Genomic DNA, 24,614 nt, shown 5'->3' with positions numbered 1-24,614 from the left:
CTCTACTTCAAAAATCTCTGGCTTAAACAAACTTTGTATTCACCTCTCCCTGTGAATCATCCCAATTCACTTTTTTATTATGACTGTTCCATACAGCAGACTTTCGTTCTCCCTCAAAGAGTTCACTTCTTCCTTTGGACCAAACTTTGGTGCTCATGCATATTCGAGCAAGGTCAGCATTCTGCCTCCTCTAGAAGACTCCTTTAGAAAATGTGGAACCTTCTAAAAACAGCTCCATTTACCTACCCCAGAAAAGTGAGATGTTTCTGACTCAATGAAAAGGTTAACACTGCTGCCATTTAAGTAGAAAGGTAATCAGGCTTCCAGAGTTAAGACCTCTCTGCAATGAATGGGAGTTTACACCTCTGTGTCATTGTGATTTCAGAATTTCTTTTGGAAACAAGAAAAGGTTCTGCCTGGGGAGAGTTCTGCAGAGTTTCCAGACTTAGCTTTCCAGAGCTGTGGCGGATGTAACACATGTCATCTCACACATGTGGTGTCATCACCAGACTTGGGAACATCAGAAATAGTGCATCTCAAAGTTGTAGAAACAAGCTGAGAGATGAATAGTGGTAGAGAAAAAAAATTTATATTTTATAAATAATTTTTTGAACCAGAAGTAATAGAATTTCTTTTTCAAAATTCAAGATAAAAGCACAGGGATACCACTTCTGAAAATTTTTGGAATTTTATTTTCTGATATCTCATTTTCTGCTCTATCCTTCCTTTGTCAAATGTGTACACATGTTCTCTTGAGGAAGCTCAGAGAGAAAGAAACAACGCTGTCACATGCGGCCTTTCAGTGTGTTGTGAACTTGACATAAAGGTCAGCCCATTTTCTTTGCCTCTCAGTGAAATTCCCTGGGCTGGAATAACAAAAGGAAGCCTGCAGAGTAGTTACTGCTTCCGCTTGAGTTACTCCCCAGTTATTCTCATCTTGGTGGCCCAATTCCTCATGACTAAAGTCCCAGTTCCCTTCCACTGAGTTCCTGCCCTTTACCCCATTTTCTCAGGGTAAAATCTGATTCCACCCCTCTTCCCCACTTCTCTTAGAAAATTCTAATGCATCCTTTAAGACTTTGTTCAAACTGCAGCTTCTTTAGGAAGCTATATAAGACCGCTTCCTCCTGGTCCTAACTTGGGCTCTGTGCCCCTCTGTTCCTGTATATGTGTCCATTCTATCCACCACATTGTATTGTGACCATGTATGTGTTTGCCCTCCCCACTAATCTGTAAAGTTCTTGAGTGCAGAAACTGTTCTATTCAGCTGCTAATCTCCAGAGCCTCCTCTAGTTCCTGGCATATTTTAAAGGCTTCATAAATGGTGAGTGAATGAATGAATGAATGGGTTCCTATCCTTTAACTCTAGCAGCTGGACATTCTGCCTTATACTCCAGTCCTCAAAGGCAAGTGTTCTGCCCCTAAACCTCAGGAGTCCTCTCTATCCCTGGGTTTCAGCAGGCCTCTGCCAGAGTTCTCTGATCACACTTGTCTCACACCTGGACCTTCCTTGACTATCCGATGCACTTCTGCTCAACACTTTTCCTCTCATTTGGTTACATACAAGGGTCTTAGCCTCACTGTAAATCTTGTCCTTGATTCAGACAACAACCAATAATCCTTTTATCTCACATGTTTCTCTCCTCTGCCTCCCATCTAAACTGACCTTTGCCTAACAAAGGTCAGTCTAATCTCTGGTCTTTGTCTCATCCCCAAAAGTCCATTCCTAGATTAACCAACCTGGTGCCTTGCTCCCTGTTTCTGATGTCTCACCTAGTTATAGTGCCCCAAGTCAGTCTGGGTATAACTTGGTGCAACATCTTAGTTCTGACTCATGTCTTATCTTCCCTACCACTGCTTGAGGTTAGAGACCAAGCATTATGGATGAAGTCCCCATGCTCAGCGGAGGACCTTGTAAAACAAACAATCCAGTCAATATAAATTGAATGGATTCCTTAACCCTTTGCTTTTCCTAAGCCAGGGCCCAGAGCGTTTTTGTTTTTCTCCACTCTGAATTCCCTGCTTCTACAAATGGAAACCCCTTCGGTATCGGCTGTTTCTCTGCAAATATTCAAGTCACTGAACAGATCACAGAGAGTTGCACAGCTCGTGGGCAGGACTGTCTATGCACACAGCGTGGGTAGAGCTCTTTCTCTTAGACAGAGGACTCCCACCTGGCATTGGGCTCCCTGCTCTGGAGATACCCCAGGCATTCAGAAACACAAATCTGTGGATCCAGGCATCTGCTCAATTCACGTTACTATGCATCTTTGCATCAGAATCCCTTGCCCTCCCTCTCATTAGCTCATCACTGAAGACTGACTATGAGATTCCAGCAATAGTGCTATTTTACTTTGTTCTTTTAATAAAAGGTATTTAAATGCCCATTTTGCATGTGAACCGAAGGAGAAGCTATTTTCCTAGTGACGTTCTTGCTACTTCTCCATCCTCCTCAACCAGCAGGCAGAGGGGCTCTCTCTACACCTCTTCAGGCTCCTCTGACAGCTCACACATCTCTGATGAATGAGGGGGACTGATTGGCTGCAGCTATTTTTTCACTCCCTACAAACCTTTATATATATCATAAATTTTTTATATCCAATTTGGAGTCTTCAAAGAATAACGGTAACAAATATGCAACATGAAGATAATGGGAATCGAATCATGTTTATGGCCTCCACGAGCATCTCCTTAAACGATGTCAGGTCAGAGCCACTCGGAGCTGTGAGCGCGTGAGGCAATGGGGCCGATCTCGTGCCTGATTAATGGCTGTCCTTACTCAAGGGCCCTAATGGACTGCATGACAGTTACAGCCACAGATTCCACATCAGCCTGAAATACAGCTACCACACAAACTAAAATACATCATGCTCTTCCCAGCACATTCCAGCTGTGTCTGGAATAATCAGAGCAGTTGCTAAGTGGTTCTGAAAATCCTTGTTTCTGCTTTTCATTTTTCTGATCTATTTTTCCTTTATAAGGTCACTTGACCCTTCTGGATTTATCTTGCACTGCTCTTTGTTAGGTCACCTGAGTGTCTTTGTTTGGTAAGAACTGTTTTTTCAAAGGGTCTGCAGGTAAGGCCCAGCAGCTGGGGCTCACAGCCTTCTTTTCTATTCTCTGCTACAGTCACACACACCACCATCACATCCCAGGCAGCTTCTGATTTTCCCAGAACCCTTGATCCATGGTGGATTATCTGGGCTCCTTGATTGCTCCCCTCCCCCACCTCCTGCCTCCACCCACCGCTTGCCTTTTGGCTTTTTCACTATTCATTTGCATCTATTACCCAGAGACCCTAGAGTGGAAACAAAAGGCAGGGAACCACAGATGACTCCACTTTGCTACTGGTGGGTGCCTATAAAATGCTCGAATAATTGGCCTAATCTAGGCATTTCAGGTGGTCTTTTTATTCCTCTTCTCTGAAATCACTAGGCAGAAGGGGCTGAACTCATGTCTTCATGTACAGACCTCATGATGGACCTGAGAAATTAGAGATAATGTGAAACAGGCAAGGGCTGGAAGGGGCCTCCAGGACCCCATCTGTAAGGCTAGGAAAGGATCCAGACGTTACGGAGGAGATTTACTAACCACAGGAAGTCTCCCTAGAAATAACCTGGCCTCCAATGGGAATAGGAAACACACTAGAACCAGATAAAGGTACCGCTCTGGATATGATCAGGGATTCCTACGAACGGCTGACATTCCTACATCTCTTACGTAGGCACCAGACACCATTCTAAGTGCTTCGTACGTACTAATCCATTTAACACACACGCAAACAAAACCAAAGCAAAATCTTACAAGGTGGTACGAGCCTCCATTTTTGTATGAGGAAATTGGAGCACAGCGAGATTATGTAGTTTACACAAAGTCACACAGCTGACAAGTGGCAGGATAAGGATTCAAACCTAGGCGGTCTGCCTCCCAAGTCCACACGCTAAACCCCAATGATCTACTACCTCTCTGCTAGTGTTAAAAAAAAAAAAAATTACATAAAATAAATGTGGAATAATTCTAAAATACTAATGTCATTAATTTAACAATATATATATCATCAACTAAGGGAGGTTTTCATAATTCTTTGGTTTTAGCATGCCAAGATTGAATATACCAAGGCAATTAAGAAAGACGGGTATTTAATGACAAATATAACTGAAGGGGGCAGGGTGCTCTGAAAAAGAGCCTAGGAAAAGAGAGGCCAGAAAAAAAGCAAGCACAAGTCAGTAGGTCTCCGGCACATTCTGAAGGAGATGGTATTTCAAAATTTATAAAATTAATTCTTAAAACCAACCAACCTCTTTAACCTCTTATTAAATAACCCTAGGATCACTGATTATACACCTAAACCCATTAGCTGCAGAAGGACATGTCCTACAGAGCTCACTCAACTATTCAGATCCTTTAGCAATTTCCTCTGTGAATTTCTAAAAGCATTATCGATGTTATCATATTATTTTTTATTAATCCCATAGAGGATGCTGTACAGACTATAAGGGACGTCTGTGTGTCTTATCTCATTTAGTCCTAGCATTCTGGTATACAAATGCAGATGGTGACTTTGGTTAGCATGAGTCAGTTCATCAAAGCAGTGCAGACCCTTGAATGAACTGGTGGAACTGAGTCCCTGGACTTGACTAAACTGTGGAGATTCTTCAAGGTGGGGCTGTGGGGAGCCAAAGGCCAGTTCCCCAGCCTCCGTTCAATACCACAACACCCTCCACGACTAGGAATGATCGAGACAGAGCAATGTCAATGGCTAATGAGCACAGCTGGTGGGAAGATGATACAAGAGGTTTAGGTCAGGGTCCTCCTAGGAGTGTTAGCTTGCTGTGTCCTAGTCACAGAACAAACCCTTCATAGTGACCTGCCACATCACACGCATATGGGTCTTGGCAAAAGGGAGCTGAACACCAGAAAACACGTGAGAGGATGTGGATGAATCAGTGCACATTCTCTCACTACTTACAGAAGAAATAACTCAAAGGGCATACCCCAGGGATGGTGGTCATGGATGGCTGAGTCATAAGCTGAAACAAATGGTGTCCTTGAATCCTAATTCTGAGGTCAAGGATTATAAATTCTGAATTAGCAGCCATACCCGTCAGACACCTTGATGTCACAATTGTTATCTGTAATAAAGCTTTTCTACTCAGCCCAACTTAACTTTCTTTTCTTCCACTAGCAACCACAGAAGTGCCATAAGCAGGGTCCAGATACAACAGGGATGCCTACAGCTTCTCTGGACAGTTCAGATGCTGAGCCTCAGTCTACCCCATCCTTAGGTGCCCACCTGTAAGTTTGGCCTTTAGATGCCCCAAGGTGTTCTCAGTAACCACCCTGTACTCTTGCCACTGGTTCTCTACCAGCTCTGACTTGAGCCCACTTCCATATCGTTCCCAGCTCTGGACCCTCACCCATGACTCCGACCGCACCTTGTGCCCTTTGACCTGTGCATTTGGCCTGGCTGGAGCTTCCTGTCCCTCCTGGACATAGCCTTGGACTGGCCATTCTGGTCCTCCCCTCTGGACAGCCACATGAGGGTCACCCTGGTCACTGCTCTGGCCTGGAGCAGTTTTATAGTCAACATCCTATAATAGTGGCCCACATACAATTTATTTTAAAGATACGATTTCTTTTGTAAGAAGTCGAAGTGAGAATATGCAATGTTTGTAAAGATCTAAAATTGGCCTGAACACAAAGCAGAAAGACCAGGACTAGGAGTAAAATCCCAACTGTGACTGCGTGCTCTCCACATAAGTGCCCTGACCAATTGTGGAGTGGTGCTGTGCTTTACACTAGTAGAAGCAGGCAAAGGAGAAAGACAGGGAGCCAATATCCATTCACTCTGCCCCTGGGTCTTTCAGAGTGTGAGGTGGGGATGTGACTCTGAACAGCATGGTCTTCCTGACAGCTTCAATTATGATCCATGTGCCACCTGACCTGTTAACAGAGGCTTAAAGGAACAAAGTCTGAATTGTCTTTTTCCCAAAACCAAGACCAAGGGGCCTCTCTGAGGAGCCAAATGCAAAGACAGCAGCAAAGGGGCTTCATAAATAACCTCCTCTGCTCAAACGACACTCTCCGGAGTCCTAATTTTAAATCCCAGTCATTCTGCAGATGATAAACGGAGGTAATAAAAGTAGGATTGTGGCTTGTTTAAATAGGGGGTAATCGCTTGAGCAGAATTGGTGTGGAGAGAAGGGTCTGTTGAAGCCAATAGCTGAGTATCAGGTTAAGGTCTACTTCTAGATGATAATTTCACCTAAAAGTTGCTCCTCTGTCACATTATTATTATTATCATCATCATCATTATTATCATAACATTTCTAGGAGGTATATTTTGGAATCAAAGCCCAGGTGACAAAAGATAAGAAGTTATCTGGGTTTCCACATCATTTCCCTTGTTAGTATAACTGAGAACAAGATGTGTTTTTTCTCTGCACAGTGAGCAGCCCTGTCCCTCCTTCACCCCACCTTTCAGGTTACCAAAACTCCCAAACTATTCCAGTTCCTCTGTACCCTCCTATCGCAACTGCCCAGTGTGGTTCTAGATATGAGATAATGGGGAACTGCATTAGAAGGAGGTTCCCGGATCACAGACTGTACCCCACTGGAAAGAATATCACCATTTCCAGAAATTTCCAACTCAATGCCTGCTTCATGGAGCTGTCACCACAAAGGAAGAAAACTCAATATAGAAGTCACTTTGACAGTAACATTAAGACTAAAGTTTGTGCCTTGCCAGGCACCATGCTAAGCATTTTACAGACTTCGGCTCATTAAAGTTCCCCAAACCCTTATGAGGCCCAAATTACTACTACTACCTCCATTTTGCCATCAAGGAATCTGAAGGGTGGAGAAGTTAAGGAACTTGTCCAATGCTAAAGAGCTTATCGTGGCAAAGCGGGAACCTGAACGTGGGTGTCAAGCCTCCAGGCACAGGCTCATGACCCCCACACCATACTGGCTCTTCCTCAGTAGCATAGTCAGCAGGAGAAGCTGGGCTGACGATAAGCAACAGAAACTGTAGTTGTTACTAGATGGCAGAGAAGTCATGGCTCAAATGTCCCTGTGGTTCCATGTAGGAGAGAGGAAAATCACCCCTCTTTGTGGTGAAGCACCGATGACCAATGCAGCTCAAATGGAGGTGAGCACCTCCCTGGAGGTAAAGGCCCGAAGGTCAGTTTACTAGGCCAGAGGCAACACAGGCAACAAGAACACAGCCAAAGCCTGATCAGATCGAAACCCTAAGCCCCCCAGGATAGAAGGCAATGGCCTTTTCAAGATTCTGCACTTGAGGTATGAGACAGAGAGGAGGAAGCATGGCAGGACGGGGAGGATGGGAAGCACACATGGAAACGGGAGTGTGCTGGGGGCTCGTGTACATCGGCAGGAAAACTCTGTGTGGAGATGGGAAAGGATGCATTCCCTGAAAGTGACAGACTTCTCACTAGCGGGCCTGCTCAACTTAAAGTCTCTCTTATATTTCAGTTTCATCTGTACATCCTACAAATTAAAGCTTATGGATTCCAAGGTGAGAGTGGGAGCCTGAATCTTTTCTTGGGCATCAAGATACATTGAGATGTATTTTCAAGATTCTAAATTCATAGAACTCTTCTTGTGGTTCTTGCCTAATCATAGAACAAAAACATGTTATGGTTTGATGACGAAAACAGTAAAAGGAGAATAAAAATGATCACTTGATATAAATATTACTAATATTAGCCTTCCCTTATCAATAAAAATAAGCAGTGTTTACATGTAACCTAGTATGATAAAGAAATTTCACTCATTTCTTTGCCTTAAGGAAGAAAAGAATTTTGCCTTTGAATTACAAAAATGTTTTCCTCGATTCCATAAACTGTAGGATGAACTATCATATATTTATGCAAAACCACTACACGTGGCAGTGTGACCCACAGAAAGCAAACAGCAATGACAAGGGCACTTATATAACTTTTTCCTTAGGTCTTAATTCATTCACCCATTCATTCGTTCATCGTTTATTGAGCATCTACCATGTGCCCAGCAATTGCAGGTAATCGAACAACTAAGCATCTAAAATGAATGGTAGTCAGCCCAAGTGTTCAACACATTTTAATTTTTTAAGTTCAATGATAACAATAAAGCAGATGACCCCGTGCCAAGGTCTAACCACACACCATTTAGAGTATCAGATTTCATACATTTATATCTTATTTAAAATTTAGATTTTTAAATAGTTATAATTTAAAAGGTAAATAAAAGTAAATCACAAAAGGCAGGAAGTAGAAAATATTCTCGTAAGCAGACAAGAATTATGAGGAAGTAAAAAGCAAGAAAAAGTGAGAGCAAATTCTTAAAGGCCAAGTCCTCCATGTGCCATTCGGTTGAGAATATTAGTACAGAAAAGGGTGTGGGGGTGGGTCATTTGGTGTCGATACTAAGTTTGATTTCTGGTGCCACCAGTAAAATGGGGGGGCGGGGGGGAGAACATAATATTCAGCTCAGAAACTCATTGCAAAGATTAAATGTAATAATCCATCGCATGTCCCACAAAATGCTTGGCACAGAGTAAGTACTCAATAGATGACAGTTATTTACATTTCATGAACCTATTTTCTTTTCCAGAGAGAAAAACTCAGCTGGCAGGAAGGCAATAGAGACCCGCTATCTTTTCTTATCATTAAAGTCTTGATTAGAATTGAGTTGTGTGCAACTATAGAGCATGCACAGTAGCCAAAGGCAAATGACAATCAGAAGACACTGGCAAAGGCTTGAGGACTTTTAGGAATGCAGAAACACACCCGATAATCAGGATCCTCACCCTTTACACAGCCCGGATACATCGATATTTAATGACCACTCCTCTCTCTCTTTGGCCATCTGACTACCCACTTTGCTCTCTGCAAATAAGGCATCATTTTGTTTTCTTTTGATCTCTTCATCTCCCCTTGTGTTTCATGAGTGGCATCTCCATCAAGAAACTTTTCACGCTAGCTGAGCGGTCTGGCATTTGTGGAGACTGCTATATGTCGAATTCCTTGGCCCTCATCTCATTTTTGCCAAAAACAGTTGTCCCTCAGCATCCATCGGGGATTGGTCCAGGACACCCATGCGATACCAAAATCCACAGATGCTCAAGTCTCTTATATAAAATGGTGGAGTATTTGCATATAACCTACACACATCCTCCTGTATACTTCAAATCATCTATATTACTTCTAATACTTAATACAGTGTAAATGCTATGTCAATAGTTGTTATACTGTATTGTTTAGGGAATAATGACAAGGAAAAAAAGTCTGTATGTGTTCGGTACAGGTGCAACCGTAGCAGGCCTAACTAGACAGTACACGTTAGCAACAACGTAACTTTTTTCTGAAATTTTTTTTTATCTGAGGTTGGTTGAATCTGTGGATGTGGAACTCGTGGATACGGAGGGCTGACTGTAACTTGACCAAGGATTTACTGTTCATCCCGTTCATAATTATTCATGTTATCTCCCTTTATTCCTCATTTTCCAGCTACTAACTTCACCGTGTATCAACTTTCCTATGCGGTAACAGAAGACACCTATATTATTTGCTGATTTAAGTACTCAACAGGGCTCGGGCACATATACCTTGTAACCCACACACTCTTTCCAAGCTGAATGGCTTCACCAAAGACAGAGAGGTGCAGAAAAAATAAAGGAGAGGGAAAATTTCTGAATAATCTAAATTTGATTCATCATTTTCAGATAATGTGCAAATGAGTGGACACTATTTTTTTATTTGAAAGGCTAGGGCTTTCTTTTTTAACTACATGTTGCAGCATCTATTAGGTCTCTACATGTTTTAGGATGCAAGTCAAAATTGTTGCCCTCGAGTTTTGTTTTTTAAATATGTTCATCCCCATCTTTCTGATGGAGATGACACATTATCTCATCTTTGCATTTGGAAATAGCTTTCATTTATTTTACAGATTTATTTCATCTTAAAGTAAAATGTCTTCCTTGTATGAAACATTTTCATCTCTATTTCTCCCCATTCCTTGCTCTGTTACAGGAAGCTTCTCTACAGGTACCACAAACTATTTATGGTCATTTGTTTCTTCATATTATACCCTGCCCTCCTGTGCTCTAAGATCTGATGTCTCCAAAGATATAATCAAAATGAAATTGTATTAGTTTAGATTAGCATCTGTGACAGCGATTCTTATAAATGATACAGACAGGGCCGTAGCTATAATGTCTGTCTTGTTTCGAGGTAAAAATGAAAAATGACATCTTTGATGGGGAAGATTCCACAGAGACCGAGTAGAAACGCGGCCCGTTCCTCCGTTCACAGATAGCTCTCTTTCCCGTCATACGGCTGACAGGTGTGTAATCATGTTCCTTAGTCACAGTTTGTGTTAAAATAACCAATTACCAAATGAATGAGAATTGAGCTCTGGTGTGACTTTCACCACCATTACAAAGTGATGATGTGCATCCAAAGCATGGGCTTGAAGGGGAGGCTCTGACAGGCATCTTCTCAGCCAAGGGTGCTCTCCGAGGCTGAGAAGACATTCCTGCTTTATAACGAATCTCCTAAAATGCAGGAGTTTTCTCCTCTGGCGCCAGCCCTTAGGAATGAAGATTCCAAGAGGGCCACTAGGGACGGTCAGTTGGATTTCCTGGGCAGCTCAATGTTCCTACTATTTCCTGTCCTTGACCTTCCCAGAACACACACTCTCACCTCTCACTGAGCACTCACTAGCACAGCTGTCTCCCTTCCCACCCAGACTTTCATGTGAACAAGGTAGTATCTACCATCAGCCTGTTCCTTCCCCTAAAGTGAACATCACCTTCCACTAGACCCCTCAGTGACAAAAAATAGTGCTGAAATCCAAGGGCCTTGCTGTTCCAAACATATCCTCATAGGAAAAGAATTCCCCAGATCTCCTGGTCAGGAAAGGTGAGGCAGCAAGCAGGGAGCCTACACAGCCACACACTGTTCTATGTTGTGCGTATAGGCAAAAGCAGCGAACCCTTTAGCATTCACGAAAAATGAACGCATAAAAAAAAAAAAAAAAAAATCACGCCTTCAACTGGCCCAAAGGTTATTTGTTAACATGTTGGGAGAGAATGCCTGCAAATAACACGAATAAAGTCAATGTAGAGAGTTGAGATAATAACTTATTTACAACAGATGGATTACAATAGCACTGTTATTATACTTAGACCAACCCCTCTTGTCAGATATACCCAGTTGCAGGTGGAGAAGACCAACCTCCCAGACTGGTAGCTGAAGTTGAAGGACAAGTGAAAGAACATGACTGCCCTACGACTTTGTTTCCCATTGGTGAAGTGGGGCTAGTACTTGTTACCCATATTTGATTAAATGAGAGGGGTTGTAACCACCAAGCAAAACCGAAGGAGAAGCTCAAGAAAAGAGTCCGAGTTGTGCGTCCACCAATATCTTTTGGTCAGAAACACTGTACACTTTCAAAAAATTAAGTTTTCAGCAAAGCCAAAGGAGATGATGATTCGCATTTTAGGCAGCAAAATCAAAGTAAAAAACAATTAACCTCCATAATCTCTGGATTGGTTTACTTAGGCTAAAGGATACAAAAGAGATTTGATAGATTCAAAGAGGTGAGTGAAAAATATAGTTCCTTTATATCACTCGCTGTTTTTTTTTTTCTCATAAAAGATGTTCTACTGAAAGATATACCTACAAAGACCAGACCAATGTTGCTTTCCTGCAAAAAAGGCTTGTATGCTATGCTTTGCATGAGACGAAGGACAATAAATATTTAAGGGGAAGGGAAAAACATCAGCTGTTTTCACTCCCGTCATTCTTCTGTAACCAATGAGTTTTTTCATCACAGTCTTGTCATCCTCATTAACATAAGTGATAATTATCCCCTCTCCTCTCCTACTGGAAGGGCAACCGGATTCCATGCTGGCCTCAACAATGGCAGGCACCCTGGGGGTGAGGCTGAGGAAGGAGGATGAGGTGAGGGCTGTGTAAAGGTGAGTGGGAAATGTTGTGACAAATAAGCTTAAAAGGGGGGACAAAAATGCAGGTGGCTGCCAGGGTGTCTTTCCAAAGAGGAGGCGAGGCCTGGTGCTGGGTACGAGGCTCTCTCCTCCACTTATTCATGTGCTCCTGGCAATTTTGGCAGTGGCAGCTCGAGTGAAAAGCACACTGCTTTGCACATATGGTGGAAAGAATCTCGTGCATCAGTTGAATGCATACTGTACTACATACACATTCTGTTTTATCTCCAGGCCCAGCCGTGCTGCAAACGCTTGCAAATTGGGAAACCTTCTGTGCAGTAAAAATACGGACAGGAGAAGCTAGACTGTGACTTATCAGATGTGACACTAGCCAAAAAAGCCAAAGTAACTAAAAGTTAAGGCATGTGCTTCACACTCATTGCAACAAAGGCAGCTCTGCAAGGTGGGGACTCACAGCCAGCATTTATTTCATTTCCCTTCATCCTGCGCTTTCAGGCCCAGTAAAAGGGCTTCCTTTCCACACACATGATCTCTGGGAACCTTTGTCTGTATCCATATATATTTTAAATTTTATATGAAAAAATTGTCAGTGAAATTTCTGATTTACCTTGGTAGGGGATAGGGATGAAATTGCTATGTTCATCCTCCGATTTGTCCTTCGGTCTTCAGCCTACCATCCTGCCATGGGATGCCACTGTCCTTAGCGAGTCACAGGCATCGTTTTCACATCTAAGTGTTTCTAACAGCAAAATCTGATACTTCTCAGGATTCAGAACTCCCCATATATTTGGGATACAAAAGGAACAAAGTGGTGGATTATTCTGACTTTCTTCCTTTACCTGACCCCCAAATAAAGTAATGATTTTTTAAAACAACTGGTCCCTAATTAAGGAGACTGATATTCCTTCTCACTTCAAATCACAGATATTCCTTTCTTTTCTATTAGCCTTGTATACAAGTAGGAAAAAGGTATGAAAGTGTAAAGATTTCTTTAATAAATTAAGACAATTTTAACGGGAGTCAATGCATTAAAGCTTCTATTGTTCTTTTTCAGCTGCCTCCTTGTTTCACAAATGAAGAAACCAAGATGGAGCCAGGTGATCCAACCAAAGGTATAAAAGAATTACAATACAGGGTTCTTGGCAAGATACTGATTGCTTAATGTACAAAAAGAAAAGAGTAGAGGGTACCCAGAAAGATTCCCAATATTGTCCCCACTACCTCCTTGCTGGCAACTCCTTCTTATCAAGGACACACCTTTCCCCCTCTTAAGCCTTCGTCTGTGCGACATCAAAGATTGTAAAGGAGCAGCAGGCTTAATAATGCTGAAGTGTGTGTGGCTCTTTTCCTAATTTATTCTGTGTGTACAATTCATGATTTCGTTTCCATGTTATTTAGAGTCATCCTCTCACAAATGTTAGGAGTGATGGAAGTTAACCCCAAACTGGTGGAAGCTTTGAGTTGCCTGAGGCATGCTTTGGCTCATTTCAGTCAGTTGTTCATTTTCAATATGGTTTTAATTTGTTGAGTTGCTAGAAACAATAAAATACATATTTAAAAGAGTGTGTTTTATAAGAACTCCACAGGCGACTTGCCGTACTTTCCACTGTTCAGCATTTTGTCCAGCCTTTTCCTTCTTCGTTTTGTTTTCGTGACCGCCCTTTTTTTAATGAGTTGAAATACACAGAAACTACAATGAAGTCAATAAGTGGAAATAAGTCTTGCCGTTTAACTCTATTAACAATAACGCGTGACAACTAGTATTGACTTTTCTGAAATTCCTAAATGGAGATTTCTGAGCAGGATATATAAACCAAAGGGAAAGAACTCTTAGAAACTTTTTTTAAGAAAAGTTCTTAAAACAGACCTTTCCACAAGGTCATAAGAGAACCAGCCAGTTGGGTTTAAAAACGGCCCCTCCTTCCACAAATCCACTCTAAGGCCAGAAAAGGCGGAGCTGGAGGGATTCTCTGTGCTGCTTGGAGTCTTTTCTAGTTCTTCCTTTTGAATCTCCCTGTGTGCTAGGCCTCCCAGGGCAAAGGCACACCTTCGGCATCACAGCTCGCCCTTGCACGAGCAACTACTTTCTGCACCATGTCCTTACTCAATCAGGAAACTGCCCCCTCAAAGTCTATGTTCTTGGGCATTTCAAGTACTGCTATTTTGTTTTGTATCATCAAAATACCTGTGTATTTTACTACCCAAATTCTGGGATTGGTTTGCATTTTAATACATAGTATATTCAATCATTAACCAAGGCTCCACCTAGAGGAACTTCTTCTGGTATTTTAAATTCATTCTACTTCAACTCACAAAGTCAACAATGGTATTACGGGAAAGAGGCACTGTAAGATCTGGTCCCTTCTATCAAGGACCTTAACTAGGAGTTTTCCGCCTAGTTCAGATGAAGCACGGTACACATTACAGGGAGGGGAAAAAAAAGTGGCAGATTCTAATTTCAATGCGGATCCTGCTAAGGCAGCCTAGGGAGAGAGGCATCCCCTCTCGGCTGGAGTGGTCAGGAGGGAATGGGGTTTTAGCTAAGCCCTGGAGGTAAGCTTTCAATTGGAGTTTTATTCATTTTGAAGGACCAGTCTATCTTTCAACTTCACACTTAAGGAGCAAGACTGAAGGGGAAGAAAGTGTGTTTTGGTTATGGATTATTAAGTCCTAAGCTTCTAACATCATCCCATGCGCTCCCTGTGAAAGACCTTTGATCATCCTTGATGACTAGCATAGCACTTTGCCATAAGTGAATACTCAATAAATACTGGGCAGTGGACCTGAGATAGCAATCAAGGTGTCTGCCCACAACATTCCCTTCTAAGGGTCTGTGTTCCGTGTTTTGTACCACATGACCCAACCTTAGCTGACTGGACCAAGGATATGCACGTGACCCAAGGGCTGCCACTAGATAAGGTGTCCAACAACCCATGATGTGCCTTGTTGCAAAAAGATAAACTGATTAATTCAGATTTCCTCTCTCAGGAACGAGAACTAAAATATACAAAAGACTACAGTAGGTAATGATGGGAGCTCAACCGAAAGGTCACAATATTGAGAGGAGCCGTGTTGGAGTCATACCTGCTGAAGTGATGAGGAGCAGGAACTATGGGGAGGAAAAGAAATCTGGTTGATGCAGAGAAAAACACGGAGCAGACAGCCAGAGAAAATCAGAGATACCATGAGAGGAGGTGGAGAGAAGCCAAGCCCTAAAGCTGCCTTGGTTCTCACTACTTTCTAGTTCCAATTCCTTCTCCCCTTTCCTAAAAAGCTGGGCTAAAATAGACAGTAATAATCTTCTGTCTTCAATTTAACTCCACTCTCTTCGCTTTCAAAAGTCTCAACGCTTGTTTTCTTTCTCTCCCATGGCGGAGAGGGGAAGTGGCTACTGCAGATGAAAGGCCTCGAAGGGTGAAAACACATGAGGATTTTGGAACCATCGAATATCTCCACTGCCTGCTGGGTCTGATGGACTGGGCACTGCATTAAATCTTAGACAGGGAAGGAAGGCACAAGCGTGAATGGTCTTTGTTTTGTTTCGCAGGAGAAGACAGCAGTGTGAACAAGCAGAACCAGGTTTCTGTGCATTTCTCTTCATTACTTAAAATCACCACAAACTGCGGATTAGACAACACTGTCTGTTTGGGGAAGAGTGGAGTCAGAGTGGATTCTATGTTTTTATAGAAAATCAGCCACGGCCTTTCGCCCTTCAGGGTGTCTGTCATTTCTAATTTCTGAGAGTGGCAGATGTCAGCTCCCTTACTAAGGGACAATTTTTTAAAAATCTGTTTGTACAAATAAGCTGACACAAACTGAGCTGAAACCCACTGGGAGAAAGTACAATATTATGCTTGAAGCAACTGAAGAACACGGCTTCGACCGCCTTCACTGCACAGTAGGAATGGGGTGAGCCAGGACGCCTTCCCACCCCACTTTCCTTTATTTCTATTCCATGTAGTCCAGGTTACAGTTTGGGAAGGTACAGAGACTGGTCAATTAACCTGAATACTTAGATTAGGTTCATTTTTCGGTTCGCTTTGATTTTTCAGTCCCTGGCTCTGCACCAATATCTAGAGATTAGGTATACATTCCATAGTTTACTAGAACCTCATTTCTGTTTTCTGTTTTCATTTTTTTAGTTAATATTATTTACTTACTTCATTTATCTCCAGATACCTCCAGTATGCAGCCAAAGTCCAAGAAAGTGATGAGGAGTAAGGAATTACTCTCTAAACTCTGTCTCCTCTTCTTGGGCTCTACTCGCCCTGTCCCACACCTGCTTCCATTCTCAGCACAGGAGCCCTGGGAACTTAGAGTAGGCCCAGGTCACCTCCACCTCCTACCCAGATGACCACATGGGAACTGAATCAGTTTTAGATGTTGATCCTCTCTCTCTCTGTCTCTGTCTGTCTGTCTGTCTGTCTGTCTCTCTCTCTCTCTCTCACACACACACACTCCTTCCAGTAATCACCCGATCTGAGTCAGACCCCTTGTACAGGATTTAGAGAACCCAGCATGAGAAGGTGGGGGTGGGAGGTACAGGTAGAACTCTGCCATGGTAAAGACTCAGAGGCAACCTGGCTTCGATCAGACTGAACCTGCAAGGATAGACTTGTGGAGACAGTCGATAGCAGATTGAGCAGCTCAATGGGACCTAACAGAGACTCGAACCTGTGGAGACCTAGGTCCTATTTTAGTTATCTGTCACCTCCTTTGTGTCATTAATTATTATTGAGTCCTGAGGAGACTTCTTGGGGTCTTGACCCTTTAAATAGAGAGGGGGCTTTACTCCATTACAACAAGAGTTGAAATACCACGGGTCGATCTAGCCATATAATGCAAACCAAAGAAAAAACATGAACGATCTCAAAATCTGTGCTGCAGTCATCCAAACTGCAGCTTTCAATCGCCATTTCTTCTTTCTCTCTTGCCCTCTTTATTTTGATCTGCTGCCCTTTCAGGCAGTGATTGTGTTTTCTTTAGCAGACCAAAGGCAGTTTGTTTCTGAGTTAAATGTCACTTCAATATTTCCCCAAGTGAGATGTTTGAACCAGTTTATGAGTTTCCTAAGCAACAGAGAAATGCTGGAAAAAACATTTGGTATCTCAGGTCTAAAAGCTGCCTTAAACTTTGGCTCCCGGACACAAATGAAACAGATAGATTGAATATTCCAGTCTCGCTAAAGTTACAAGTTGAAAAATAAAGCACAGGGCTGTAAAAAACAGCCTCCTAACACCATACCACTCAGGTGTGTGCCCCCAAACAATGCTAATACTGAAATATTCTAGTGACAGTAAGAGAAACAATCACGGCACAAATCCAGAAGTATGAAGCCATGGTCAACAACTAATGTGTGAGGAGGGAAGTAAGCTTCCCTAGCCAAACACAGAATTCTGCAGGAAAATTCCTGTGGGAACCCAGATTATGCCCTGAAGGCTGAGATTTGATTAACCTTCTTGGAGCATGTGTAACGACAAATGTTATTGGTCATAAAATTATCCAGTCCTTATTAAAACACAGCTGCAGCTCTGGGCTCAGTGACCTCCTGGGGGAGAGATTTCCATAAGATAGCAGTAGACTTTATGGAAGAAGAGTGCCTTTCTAGCCTCGAAACTACAGGAGAGTGTTTTATACTTTAATGAGGAGTTCTTGAGAGAGACCAGGCTCCTTCGTATTAAAAGCTTTAAGAAATAGAAGGGCCAGATTACATTCAGTCTGCTACTTGGTGGGCAGGCGGCCCACAGCTCACAATATGGATACGTCTTCCTTTATGGGTAATGTGCAGTCGCACTCACACAGATGTACCTATCTTCCATCCAACCATTATTCCTGAGGATGTTTTCTTTGTCTTATACAATCACAGACTCTCAGAATTTGAAGGAAACTTAGAGAGACTCCCTGGCCCAACTACCCAACCAACCAACTCTATCACTATGTAGAACTGTACGAAAATGGAAACCTGTCTTTGGAAGCCCCAGAGGGGCTACAACAGGGGTCCCCAACCCTGGGCTGTGGACAGGTACTTGTCTGTGGCCTGTTAGGAACTAGGCCTCACAGCAGGAGGTGAGTGGCAAGCAAGCAAAGCTTCATAGGTATTTGCAGCTACTCCCCAGTGCCAGCATCACCGCCTCGGCTCCACCTCAGATCATCAGGCATTATATTCTCATAGAAGCACTGATGCCGGGTGCCAACAAGGTTGGGGATTGCTGGGCTACACAACCCTATGGGGTGTTATCGAGGGCTACCACAGTCAGTGGAACTGACTCCTCCGAACAGCTGGGGCTGGCCCTCTCAGATTGTGGGAGCCTTCCTGTGTTTTCCTGATACTCCATACTCATGGAGAGTGTGGCTCTGAGGCTCCATCTCCTACAAGCCAAATACCACTGTGGGAAGGGCACCCTCTGCTTTTCTGGTCATACTGGTGCATCCCAGAGTGACACTTTTTTTGTCTATTTCAAGTTTTTAAATAGCTAGGGATAAAATAAGAACAATGAAAATGCTTATTCTTTTCCGTAGTTGGTTCCTCTCTGTTTATATCTTACTTTCTTTTCCTCCACATAAGCCACTAAATTCATTTTTATTAATGAAGTTTCCTTTGTGAAATTTAAATCTGCTCCTAGAAATCCTTCCCCCCCAAAAAAAGATTATTTCTCCATCTTAATTATTCCTAAATTGATAATTTATCTGCTGAAAAAATCAGAACCTAAATAATTTTAGAGTTGTGTCTCATTAATTTTTGTCTCAATGATGTAAATTTCCCAATGGTATATAATATTTTTATTTAAATGACATAAAGCTTTTCTTGTGAAATTATTTTGGACCATCGAGTTCCTTCAATCCACGATTCTTATTTTTCCATCTCTTGCATATCATACTTCTACTAAAATTTTATCACTTTTAACATTTTTATTATGAATTTTAAAAATATACGCAAAATAAAAATAGAATAGTGAATCTCCAAATTCCATTCACTCAGCTTCAACAATTGTCAAATTTTTACTCCACTTATTTCATCCATCTCTTCTTTTAATTTCTTCCTCACAGAAGTATTTACAGTAATCCTGAGTCATTTCACCCCTACATACAGCAGTATACATTTTCTTCTATCAGTTTTTACATAATTTTGATATTATTTTATTTTCCTTTTTTGAGATATCAGCATTTCAACATGTCACATTCACTGTCTCTACTTTGTATCAGGGCAGGGGAAGGGGAGAAGATTTACTTCACAAAATAAGAACACTCTATCATGAAAGATGAAATTCTGGCCATGAATTGAAAGTCTTTTAGTATGTCAAATTGGCATATAAAAATTATTTGGGGAAGATAAGTGAATGTGCATAACTACACTTACTCAGTAACCATCAGGTAAGGAACGCTGCTGCCCATATTCTCATCAAGACATCATGGCATCGTGTACCAAATGACCTGCCAGGGCCTAAAGACAATCTTTCGTTTAAAACGTCCTTTTTAACCTCTAAAAAGGCTTCCTTTTAATATTCAATCATTAAGTGAAATTCAGTATTGAAGAACCAGGGAGCCGTTAAGAAGCAAACGTGTGATGATTTCATAATATTTTAGTACAAAGAATACATGATTTGAATGATCTCTTTTGAATACCACAGAATCCCGGACACTGGAAAGAAATAGAAACATATGACACACGTTTTTCTCTGTTGTTCTTATTTCTTTTTAAACTATCAAGCTGTAATAATTATTCAGTCTAAGCAGCCCCCAATAAATGAAACAGTCCTTAGACAGCTGTCAAAGCTCAGTCTTCCGGAAGCTTTGATTTTAATGAAACTCATTAAGGAAAGAAATTAACAGAAAATATCATAATTTGTCTTGTTTCAGAAAACTAAACAGAAACAAAGGGCTTCTTAACCTGACAAGGAATCTGACCAGCCAACCTCCTTTATTATAGTCAGAGCTCGCCACCAGGCAGCTCGGCACATGGACAGGACTATGTTAGAAAAAGCGCTTCCTCTCAGAGGAATGGGCCAGCCCGGCCCAGCCTGGCCCAGTGACTTGTCTCAGCTTCACGGGGAAAGGCTTCCTTGGCCAGAGCTTTTTGGAGCCATGCTATGTGAGCACAGAAGATTCAAAGAAATGAAAGGCTATAGAAAATGTAATTCCCATTAAAGGGTTACAGTTGGAGAAACTGTCCACACATTTGGCTGAAAACACTAGGTCTAACTTCTCTCCAGATAATGATGAAATTTTAGCTTGAATTTTTCTTTTTCTTTTTTATAATTTAAAGAAACCCCATGAAGTATATGCTTCTTGCTTTTCCTTTTCATAATGTTTACCAGCTCAAATTAAGTTGGAATGTTTCAAGGAAGAAGCATTTACCGACACTGCTATCTACTTGCTAGGACATTCTCAAGGAAGACGCTGATGATGCCCACAGACCTAACAACGATAGGTTAGGAACAGCCCTGATGTAGGTATGTTTAGTGGATAAATATGCATGCAGATTTAATTGGCATCTCACCCTCATAGGTGAGATATCACCAGAGACAGATCTTCCCAGGGGAAGGGCATCAGAAGTGTTTGTGAAACCAAAAGCAAATATATTATTGACAGTGGTCTCACTGCTGCGAGCACTTATTTGAGTCCCTTGGTGGGAGTGGGGGTGGGGGGAGGGGAGGGAAGCCTGAAAAGGTGGTTGGGCTTTTCTGGGAGACAAGATAAGGAGCAAAACAGAGCAGGGGCCATGTACATGGTGCCATTGCACCCCTGGCCATGCACACCCACCTTCAGCCTGATGCAGGAAGAGTCAAAAGCACAGTCTGACTGGGAAAGAGACCTGAATCCATTCCCAGCACGGCCAGTTAAGGGCCATCTGACCTGGGTAAGTTATTTAGTCTCTCTGAGTCTCAGTTTCCTCCCACGTAAGATGAGGACAAAATGCCTTTTTCCATCAGGTTGTTATGGGGATTAAACAACATAAAGTGCTTAGCCCAGTATCTGATATAGTGGTAACTTTAAAACTGGGAGGAACTGTGAGTTTCCACAGGTGGGTGGGGAGGGTGCTAGCGTGCTAACCCTTGCGGTTTAGGAAGGCTCTTGGGGCCAGGATTTGGGGAAAGACAGGATGGATCTTGGGAGCTAAATCCTAGAAGGAGAGGAACCAGAGAGGAAGGAATCCCTCACGAGGTGGGGGCAGCAGTGAGACGCTGGAGTAGGCAGAGTCCCTGCACTTTGCTGACCTCCCTCCCGTCACTGCACTGTCCCACAAGCAGGTCCTCAGGAAAACCCTCAAATCCCCCCTGGGCTAGTCCTATCCTTACCAGGGGCTCTACCCAGGAGACTCAGGAGAGAGCTGCATAAAGCTTATCTGAACATGACTTGGGATAGGGAAGGTTAGGTAAGTCTCCTGAAATCCTCTTTTTTAGAAGCTGATTGGTAAGATAAAGGCAGGAAGCAGCTAAGAAAGTAGAAACTACTGGACAGACGGGAGTGGAAAAAACAAGAAAAGTTCTATAGAACACAGTATTATTTCAACAGTTGAAAAGGTCATTTTGAATTATTTTCTACCTTTTTCTGGGTTCCATGTGATATACACTGAGACATGAGACCCCCCCCCAAAAAAAAAGGTGCCTCCTCCAAAGATAAGTCAGTCCTTTGTAATGTATTGAACATCATTCTTTTTCAAAGGAGAGATTGCCATGTATATTGCGAACCAGTGAGTGAGTGTGTTTGCTTTGAGGTTCAAACTACATGTGGATGGTATTAAGGGAAAATAATCAAATCTATGTGTCACTTCGACCTATATTCTCTCACACATTACAAAATAAGAAGTTTCAAATGGTGATGTCAGGGAATGGCTGAAGATGAGATAATTATTCCCACCACTAGAAACCTGGGAAGACAGATTAGTTGACCCGCAAAGGTTTTATACAATCCAATGATCTAGGGACAAAGCCCTGTGGATGGGTGATGAGTGGATTAAGTGCTCCTGACTCCGGGTCCATGGACCCAGGCAGGATTATGAATACACTGTAATTCTCAGTCTTTTTCCAGTATCTCCTCTTTTTCTTATTTAATGCCTGTTTCTATTCTTTTCTTAGTTAAGATAAATTCCACCTGAATTTTTCATCTCTAATCCATTTAGATTCTTTGTGCTGAAGGATTTATACATTGAAAGAGGAAAAAATCATGACGATCAACTAGTATACCTTTTATTCTTGCAGCTTCCACAGCCTCTGTATGGATTCCCGGGTTCAAAGAATACACCCAACACTTGATGGTAGAAATGAGGATATCTATTAGCCCACAAACTAGCTCTTTTTAACATTTAATTAATCTAATTTTGTAAACAAATTAACATTCCTTTCGGTGCTCCTTATTTCAATAAGTCAGATCTAGTTTACTTAGTTCAAACCTATTTATTCACTCATTCAATGAATATTTATCAAGAATCTTCTATACTGCTGACACTTTTTTTTTAAATAAGTTTTTATTTTTCAATTACAGATTGCTGACATGGTTTTAAACATTGGCAATATAAGACAGACAAAATCACTATCTTCATGGGGTTTTATTATAATGGGAAGTATGGACAATAAACGAACATCTATAAAATATATATGCTATCCAGTATAATATACTATGAAAAGAAAAGCCATTGTGAGAAGTTACGAAGTAATGGGAGCTGCTGATCTAAATAGATATTTGTTGAATAAAATAACAAGTCCTCAATATAACTAAGGCAACTTTTAAATTTCTTATCTCCTGAGCGTGCTATGAATTAGAATGTTAGAACATGCTAGCCATGATATTCTGCAGTTTTACTTACTAATTCAATTTTACTTTTTAATTTACTTGTGCTCTGCCTCATTCTAGAAAAGCTTTATGGCAGAGCTACTATGCAGTTGCACAAATTGCCCTGACCCTTCACTATAAAAGAACTGGATCTTTATGAAAAAAGTAGAGACACAAACTCTATATATCCAAAGGATTTCATTTCCTCCATCTGAAGTTGATTTCCTTGACAAATTAAGTATGTCAGTAAGTACTCAAAACCAAGATTTTCCAGGAAGATCAAATGATGAAGCTAAAAATCAATACAGGTAGCAACTACTTCTTATAATCACAATTTTCATAGAAATTTAACTTTGCCAATTATTTTTAACAACGTGTCAGTCTCAAAAGCGTATCAGGATTGATGCTGTGAATCAGTATCCTAAACCTAAAACATTCGAATGTTGCATTTTAGTGACATACAATGAATGTCAGTATTACATGGGAGGGCAGAGGCCAGAGGAAGGAAAAAATGATTCATAAATTATACAGAGTCATCCTTTGCTGATCCTCCTTTGTAGAATGGGAGAAGTCTGCATGACACAAGACAAAGGGATAACCTAAAAACTGCAATGTAACATGTACAACTGATACGCTCCCGTAACCAATCTCAGCCCCTCAAAGTTCCTCTCAGCAGCCAGAATTCAAAATGATGATGATGACAGGCAACCCCTTTCATTGCTATGAAAACTCAATTTGTGAAAAAACCAGGGCAGGCTACACAAAATGCAAGCAGATAAAGGGAAATCCCTGTTTTAAATCCACTACTTGGCATGCAGTGTCCATCTGTTGCAACATTTTATAACAAGTTTCCAAGTGCTTGACTTATTTTGACCAAACCTGATAAACAACTAAAGGACACGATACACTTTAATTCCGTGGTTCATTTTCCCATTCCCAAAAGAGTATTCATTAAGTTTTTGAATGGCTATCTCTTCCATAATTTTTAAGTTTGAGAAAAATTTTATATAGAGGTAACAGAAACAAATTTCTGCTTGTAACAAAAAGCCTATAGCTCACAGAAACACTAATATTTATTTCATAAACATTTATTAATACTCCACTTAGTAATATATTTTATTTTTCAAATAATTTCTAGCAGTTTTTCCTATTACTTATGCAGAGTTTGTTTTCATTTTTCTCTTGATTTCGAAGGAAAAACCAAAATGCAAAATGTTTTCTGTATTTTAGTTTTAGCTCTGCTTTGCACTTATACCATGTTCATTTTATTCACAAAATAGTCTCTTGAATCGATCACAAAATGAGTGTACCAAGCACACACAAATATATGTGCATTAAAGAAAAAAATTGGTAATGATCAAAGAGGAGAGATTAAGTGGAAGTCTAGAGGTATGTAAATGCTTTATAAATTATAAAATGTGACAGAAATGAATGTTTATTATTGCTATTATTGACATCCTGTCTATTAATTGCTTTTGAGGCTCATTAAATAATGTTAGGCCACAGCTTTTTTAATTACCACGTGGCTATCTTTTACCAGTCACCTGATTTTCAGAATTTCCAGATGGACACATCTGTTCTGAGGTCTGACTAGCCTTTGATTCAACCAGGAAGAAGTAAGGTTCAAACTAGCTCAACTCCTACAGCTGCTGAAAGCTCTGTCCCAGCAGATTATTTACCTGCTACGTCTTTTTCACGTATAACTGCGATTCTCCTGCTCAGAATCTAAGTTTGTAGACGAGATTGTGCCACTTGCTTTGTTAGGCACAATTTAATGCGGTTGAACTATATAATTCATACCATTTTTTTTTCAAGCCAATTCACAGAGAAAGAGCACTGGGAAACCACACCGTTACCTCCTTTGATATCACCA

The 24,614-nt window shown here is 41.4% G+C and overlaps 1 protein-coding gene across 1 annotated transcript in view; it reads right to left on the bottom strand.

The window, feature by feature from the left end:
* SOBP (sine oculis binding protein homolog) overlaps positions 1-24,614 on the bottom strand; it is a 135,720-nt gene that overhangs the window by 51,951 nt on the left and 59,155 nt on the right.

This window comes from Pteropus medius, unplaced genomic scaffold (genome assembly GCF_902729225.1).
Source record: "Pteropus medius unplaced genomic scaffold, Ma_sr-lr_union100, whole genome shotgun sequence".
NCBI classification, from domain to species: Eukaryota; Metazoa; Chordata; class Mammalia; order Chiroptera; family Pteropodidae; genus Pteropus; species Pteropus medius.
This window is presented reverse-complemented; position numbering and strand designations above follow the sequence as displayed.